Source organism: Zeus faber (assembly GCF_960531495.2).
Source record: "Zeus faber genome assembly, chromosome: 1".
NCBI classification, from domain to species: Eukaryota; Metazoa; Chordata; class Actinopteri; order Zeiformes; family Zeidae; genus Zeus; species Zeus faber.
The window spans coordinates 7,246,470-7,254,305 of record NC_137193.1 but is presented as its reverse complement, the minus strand read 5'-3'; positions in this window follow the sequence as shown (position 1 = coordinate 7,254,305).

Sequence of the window (7,836 nt, the reverse complement as noted above, 5' to 3'; positions counted from 1 at the left end):
GATTTATTCTGTTTTAAATTAAATGAGTCAAACTCTCTTCTACTTAATATAATTGTGCTGTTCTTTGTAATGCATATTTGTATTCGTTGGGTCCAACCACTCAAGGAATCTGTCCAGGGGTAATTTTATCTATGGCTGGTTGTGTTAAATTTAATGGGAAAATCACTCATGTTAATGGCGCTATGTTTCAACTGAGCTCATAATTTCATTTAGTGAAGGCTGGGAAAGGAAATAAATATTTTTGGCGAACAACTAACATGCATGACTTTTATGAGGAAATTTCCAGAGATATTGAGGCATCCTATCCCTTTATGCAGGAGCTTTGCCCACAAGATTCAAGATTCAAGATTCAAGATTTTTATTTGTCACATACATATACATACTTCCATACATATATGCAGTGAAATGTAATGCAACGCACCCGGTGATAGCACACAATAAGTCCTAGGAAAAAATAAAAAAATTAAATAAAATAAAAAGTAGAAAATTCCTTTCTAATAGACCGACTAACTGACTCCTAAAACGTAATACAGTAAGTGGAATACTTATAGAATAAGATAAAAAATATATAGAATAAAATACAATAAAAATAAATTGAAATAAAATGGAATAGATAGAAGGAATATGCCTATGTATATACAGATATGTGCATTTAAGTGGCATGTGAATTAAAGTGGCATGTGAATGTGAATAGAGGGAGTAGTGTTTGGGATAATACAGCACAGTATACAACAGTACGGCGCAGCAATACGGCATCACGAACAACCCTGAACAGTGACACAGTATGCGGTACAGTATGCTACATACAGTACAGTAGGTAGTGGAGCCTAGTGCATGGCTCAGTTAGGACCCCTGGTGAGGTCAGCGTTGACAGTTCTTATGGCTTGCGGGAAAAAACTCCGTCTCAGTCTCTCTGTTCTCGCTGTGTGACTGCGGAGGCGCTTGCCTGACCGCAGCAGCTGAAACAGTCCGTTGTTGGGGTGATGAGGATCCTTCATGATCCTACGGGCTCTGCTACTACACCTCCTGGTGTATAACTCCTGCAAGGGGGGGAGGGTAGTTCCAGTGGTACGTTCAGCTGAAGGCACCACCCTCTGCAGGGCCCGCCTGTCCTGGGCAGTACAGTTCCCAAACCAGGCAGTGATGTTGCCTGTCAGGATGCTCTCCACTGCTCCAGAGTAGAAGGACTTGAGGATCCTCACCGAGACCCAGAATTTCCTCAGCTGCCTGAGGTGGTAGAGACGCTGCCTCACCTTTCTCACCAGAGTGTCTGTGTGAACAGTCCATGTTAAGTCCTCTGTGATGTGGACTCCCAGATATCTGAAGCTGCTCACCCTGTCGACAGAAGTCCCATTAATCCACAAGGGCGCGTGCGTCCTCGATTGTGATCCACGCCAAAAGTCCACAATCAGCTCCTTGGTTTTGCTGACGTTCAGGTGGAGGCTGTTGTCCTGGCACCAGAGTGACAGGTCAGCCACCTCCTCGCGGTAGGCCTTCTCATCGCAGTCGGTGATCAGGCCCACGACCACGGTGTCGTCAGCAAACTTGATGATGGTGTTGGAGCTGGACCTGGCCACACAGTCATGTGTGTACAGGGAGTACAGTAGGGGGCTGAGGACGCAGCCCTGGGGGGATCCTGTATTCAGGGTGAGGGAGCTTGACATGTACTTCCCCACCTTGACCACCTGGGGGCGGCCTGTGAGGAAGTCCAGGATCCAGGTGCACAGCGGACCATTCAATCCTAGCTGCTTCAGCTTGACAGCCAGTCTGGTGGGAACTATGGTGTTGAAAGCTGAACTATAATCAATGAACAGCATTCTCACATAGGCCCCCTTCTGGCCATCCAGGTGCGTGAGCATGGTGTGCAGTACCTGGGAGACCGCGTCATCCGTGGATCTGTTCTGCCGGTACGCGAACTGCAACGGGTCCAAGGTGCGGGGGAGGGAGGCGCAGATGTAATCCTTAATCAACCTCTCGAAACACTTCATGACCACCAAGGGGAGGGCCACCGGACGGTAGTCATTCAGGCAGTTGGAGAGGCGATCTTCGGGACAGGAACGACGGTGGACCTCTTGAAGCAGGACGGGACCACTGATTCAGCCAGGGAGATGTTGAATATTGTGGTGAACACCGGAGCTAGCTGGTTGTCACAGGTCTTCAGTACTCGTCCAGATATGCCGTCTGGGCCCGCAGCTTTCCTGGTGTTCACCCGCATCAAAGCCCTCCTGACCTTGAGCACGGACACTGAGAGTGCGCGCTCATCCCCAGCGGTGTAACTCCAATTAGCCGGCCAGCTAGCGGTGTTGCTGCCAGACTCGAACCGCGTATAAAAGGAGTTCAGTTGGTTGGCCAGGGAGGCGTCCACACTCGTGGCTGGGGAGGAGCTGCTCTTGTAGTTTGTTATTGTTCGCAGCCCCTCCCACAAGCGTCTTGTGTCCCCCCGCTCCATCTGCAGCTCCACGGTCTCTCTGTACGTCCGTTTGGGGTCCCTCACCGCCCTCCGCAGATTGTACGACGCCGCTTTGTAATTGTCCATGTTACCAGATACAAGTCCGTCGTTGTAAGCGGCCGTGCGCGCATTCAGAGCGCAGCGGATGGATTTATCAACCCATGGTTTCTGGTTTGGAAATATCCGAACTTTCACCGTGGGAACGATTTCATCCGCTAGCGTAGCCACAAAACTTACTACAGCCTCCGTAAACTCGCTGACGTCACTTGAACTTGTTTGGAACATGTCCCAGTCTATGTCAGTCAGAGCGTCCTGAAGCGCAGCCTCCGATTGGTCCGTCCACCGCTTCACTTCCCTCGTCATCACCAGATCCCGCGTGATCAGAGGCCTGTAAACAGGAAGCAGCGAGATCGCGGCGTGATCTGATTTCCCGAAAGCAGGGAGCGACACGGTCTTGTATCCGTTCTTGTAAGGAGTGTAACAATGGTCCAGAGTTCTGTCTCCCCTGGTGGCACACGTGATGTGTTGGTGGAAATTCGGCAGAACTTTTTTAAGGTTGGCCCTGTTAAAGTCCCCAGTCACCACCACAGCCGCGTCGGGATGTCTGTTCTGAAATCCGCACAACACATCGTACAGAACCGACAGAGCTGCGTCGGTGTCCGCTTGCGGTGGGATATAAACGGCTGTAATGATGACCGTGCTGAATTCCCGGGGGAGATAAAATGGACGGCATAGTATGGTCAGCTGTTCCAGGTTCGGCGAGCAGGAGTGGGAGAGGAATTTGGTGTTGTTGGCGTTACACCAGCTGTTGTTTACCATTAGGCAGACGCCTCCACCTTTGGATTTCCCCGACTCTCCCGTTCTGTCGCCGCGGAACACGGAGAAGGCCTCGGCTGGACGTATGGCTTCATCCGGCACCAGTGGGTTCAGCCATGTTTCCGTCAGGCAGAGGACGCAACAGTTCCTCGTGTCTCGCTGGAATTTAATCCTCGCTCGAAGTTCATCCATCTTGTTCTCCAGGGACTGGACGTTAGCAAGAAGGATGATTGGCAGAGGTGGACGGTAAGGTTGCGTCCTCATTCTGACCCGAATGCTGCATCGTTTACCTCGGTGCTTCCTCCGTGGGCCGGCTCGTGGAACAGCGACTCCATTTTTGTTGTTGTAGTTGTTGTTGCGAGTGTTCCCGCGGAGGATTTCCGCCGGCCACTCTGCTCCCACGGATAAAAAGTCCCAAAGTTGTTCGTTTAGGGAAATGTTTATATCCATGAGTGCATTGCGGTCGTATGAGTTAATTGTTGATGTTTTTCTGGCGAACATTGTGATAAAAAAAGGAAAAAAATACTAAAGAGTAAGAAAGTAACCGGAGCGCCGGCGCAGGCGACCGCTAGGGGCGGCGCCGCTATCGCCACTTCATACCACAAAGATGTGCTCCTGAATGTGTCTTTTTCACCATTGTTTTCAAGTGTCGAAGTTCAGGTGCATCAATGCTTTGCCCCTCATGTTTTTAAGACAGGACATTTCTATTTGAATGCCGATATCAGCCCTTTGGTTAAATGACCAATCGGAATAGCCGAAAAGAACGACTGAAGACACCACCATGCTCACAACCTAACAGTGTAACACTGATTTTGTGTGGGCAGTGTCTGCAGACTACATTTGCCAAAATTCCCGATTCTCCAAGGATCACATATTTTAATCTTGGATACCATATTTTTCAATTTTAAGCAAATCTTCAATTCTTAATACCTTCAACCTAATGGCAATTTGATTAATAGAAGAATAAACAAATTTCAAGTCAATGAATTATTCTCTATTTTATCTATCCAGGGTTGAGGCCTCTTTCATTGCTGGCCCAGATGTGGCCATCCCCATTTTTTTTGCAATGCTCCCAAATGGACTAAAAAGTTTAAGCAGTCCCAGTGAGTTAAAGGGATATTCAACACCTGTGAAAGTGAACGCTTTGGTGCTGCCAGGCTGGCAGTTCAGGCAGCTCAGTTTGCTTGGCGGCAAAGCTCTGGCGCCGAACCTGTCAACCCCCAACTCACTTGAAGCGCCGCTTTACAGCCAATAATCACATTGTCCGGAAGATGGATGAAAGGTTATGCATCAAAAATGATTCAGAATGTGGCTGCATTTAAACTAACCCCTGGGACACACCAGAAGCAACACGTCAGCGTCAAAACAGCGCAAAAGCGGCATGCCATGAGGCTCCTAAACTCTTCAGAATTTTCAAAAACTCGGCTCTATTTTTCCGGTCACAGAACTGGAGCGTAGATTCCCAAAGATATCCATTCAAAAAGATGTATTTTGCGAAAAGATTTAATTACCAAGCCTGGTATGCATCAACCACATACAGTATATAAAATTGCTGATGTATGGTGCTAACGTGGATTACTCAGGTTGAAATTAACAAACTAATAGATTTTCCCCCACAACATACTAAACCTCACTTATGTAAAGAAAATATTACCATCCTAGGAGGAAAACAAAGATCAAACCCAGGACTGGTATATCGTACCTGTCATATGGAGGACAATGGAAGAGAGACGGTCTCCTTGCTGCTTGGAGTCACTATGTGTGGGCCCCAGTCAAACTGACTTGTCAAACAATAGATTTGTGTAGTAGAGAAATATGTCAATTTATCCACAAGGTATTATTTAGCTATTAATATGTTTTATGAAATGTACAATAATATATGAGAAATCACTTAATTACATAATCAGAAAACACCATATTTCAGAAATAGCTCAATAAATTCACATATAAAGATTCAAGATTCAAGATTCAAGATTCATGATTTTTATTTGTCACATACATATACATACTTTCATACATATATGCAGTGAAATGTAATGCAACGCACCCGGTGATAGCACACAATATGTCCTAGGAAAAAAAATAAAAAATAAAAGTAGAAAATTCCTTTCTAATAGACCGACTAACTGACTCCTAAATCGTAATACAGTAAGTTGAATACGTATAGAGTAAGATAAAAATATATAGAATAAAATACAATAAAAATAAATTGAAATAAATGGAATAAATAGAAGGAATATGCCTATGTATATACAGATATGTGCATTTAAAGTGGCAAGTGAATGTGAATTAAAGTGGCATGTGAATGTGAATGTGAATACAGTGAGGTAGTGTTTGGGATAATACAGCACAGTATACAACAGTACGGCGCAGCAATACGGCATCACGAACAACCCTGAACAGTGACACAGTATGCGGTACAGTATGCTACATACAGTACAGTAGGTAGTGGAGCCTAGTGTATGGCTCAGTTAGGACCCCTGGTGAGGTCAGCGTTGACAGTTCTAATGGCTTGCGGGAAAAAACTCCATCTCAGTCTCTCTGTTCTCGCTGTGTGACTGCGGAGGCGCTTGCCTGACCGCAGCAGCTGAAACAGTCCGTTGTTGGGGTGATGAGGATCCCTCATGATCCTGCGGGCTCTGCTACTACACCTCCTGGTGTATAGCTCCTGCAAGGGGGGGAGGGTAGTTCCAGTGGTACGTTCAGCTGAACGCACCACCCTCTGCAGGGCCCGCCTGTCCTGGGCAGTACAGTTCCCAAACCAGGCAGTGATGTTGCCTGTCAGGATGCTCTCCACTGCTCCAAAGTAGAAGGACTTGAGGATCCTCACCGAGACCCGATATTTCCTCAGCTGCCTGAGGTGGTAAAGACGCTGCCTCGCCTTTCTCACCAGAGTGTCCGTGTGTACAGTCCATGTTAAGTCCTCTGTGATGTGGACTCCCAGATATCTGAAGCTGCTCACCCTGTCGACAGAAGTCCCATTAATCCACAAGGGCGCGTGCGTCCTCGATTGTGATCCACGCCTAAAGTCCACAATCAGCTCCTTGGTTTTGCTGACGTTCAGGTGGAGGCTGTTGTCCTGGCACCAGAGTGACAGGTCAGCCACCTCCTCGCGGTAGGCCTTCTCATCGCAGTCGGTGATCAGGCCCACGACCACGGTGTCGTCAGCAAACTTGATGATGGTGTTGGAGCTGGACCTGGCCACACAGTCATGTGTGTACAGGGAGTACAGTAGGGGGCTGAGGACGCAGCCCTGGGGGGATCCTGTATTCAGGGTGAGGGAGCTTGACATGTACTTCCCCACCTTGACCACCTGGGGGCGGCCTGTGAGGAAGTCCAGGATCCAGGTGCACAGCGGACCATTCAATCCGAGCTCCTTCAGCTTGACAGCCAGTCTGGTGGGAACTATGGTGTTGAAAGCTGAACTATAATCAATGAACAGCATTCTCACATAGGCCCCCTTCTGGCCATCCAGGTGCGTGAGCGTGGTGTGCAGTACCTGGGAGACCGCGTCATCCATGGATCTGTTCTGCCGGTACGCGAACTGCATCGGGTCCAAGGTGCGGGGGAGGGAGGCGCAGATGTAATCCTTAATCAGCCTTTCGAAACACTTCATGACCACCGAGGTGAGGGCCACCGGACGGTAGTCATTCAGGCAGGCTAGAGAGGCGATCTTCGGGACAGGAACGACGGTGGACCTCTTGAAACAGGACGGGACCACTGATTCAGCCAGGGAGATGTTGAATATTGTGGTGAACACCGGAGCTAGCTGGTTAGCACAGGTCTTCAGTACTCGCCGAAGCTTTCCTGGTGTTCACCCGCATCAAAGCCCTCCTGACCTCGTGCACGGACACTGAGAGTGCGCGCTCATCCCCAGCGGTGTAACTCCAATTAGCCGGCGAGCTAGCGGTGTTGCTGCCAGACTCGAACCGCGCATAAAAGGAGTTCAGTTGGTTGGCCAGGGAGGCGTCCACACTCGTGGCTGGGGAGGAGCTGCTCTTGTAGTTTGTTATTGTTCGCAGACCCCCTCCCACAAGCGTCTTGTGTCCCCCCGCTCCATCAGCAGCTCCACGGTCTCTCTGTACGTCCTGGTTTGGAAATATCCGAACTTTCACCGTGGGAACGATTTCATCCGCGAGCGTAGTCACAAAACTTACTACAACCTCCGTAAACTCGCTGACGTCACTTGAACTTGTTTGGAACATGTCCCAGTCTACGTCAGTCAGAGCGTCCTGAAGCGCAGCCTCCGATTGGTCCGTCCACCGCTTCACTTCCCTCGTCATCACCAGATCCCGCGCGATCAGAGGCCTGTAAACAGGAAGCAGCGAGATCGCGGCGTGATCTGATTTCCCGAAAGCAGGGAGCGACACGGGCTTGTATCCGTTCTTGTAAGGAGTGTAACAATGGTCCAGAGTTCTGTCTCCCCTGGTGGCACACGTGATGTGTTGGTGGAAATTCGGCAGAACTTTTTTAAGGTTGGCCCTGTTAAAGTCCCCAGTCACCACCACAGCCGCGTCGGGATGTCTGTTCTGAAATCCGCACAACACATCGTACAGAACCGAGCTGCATCG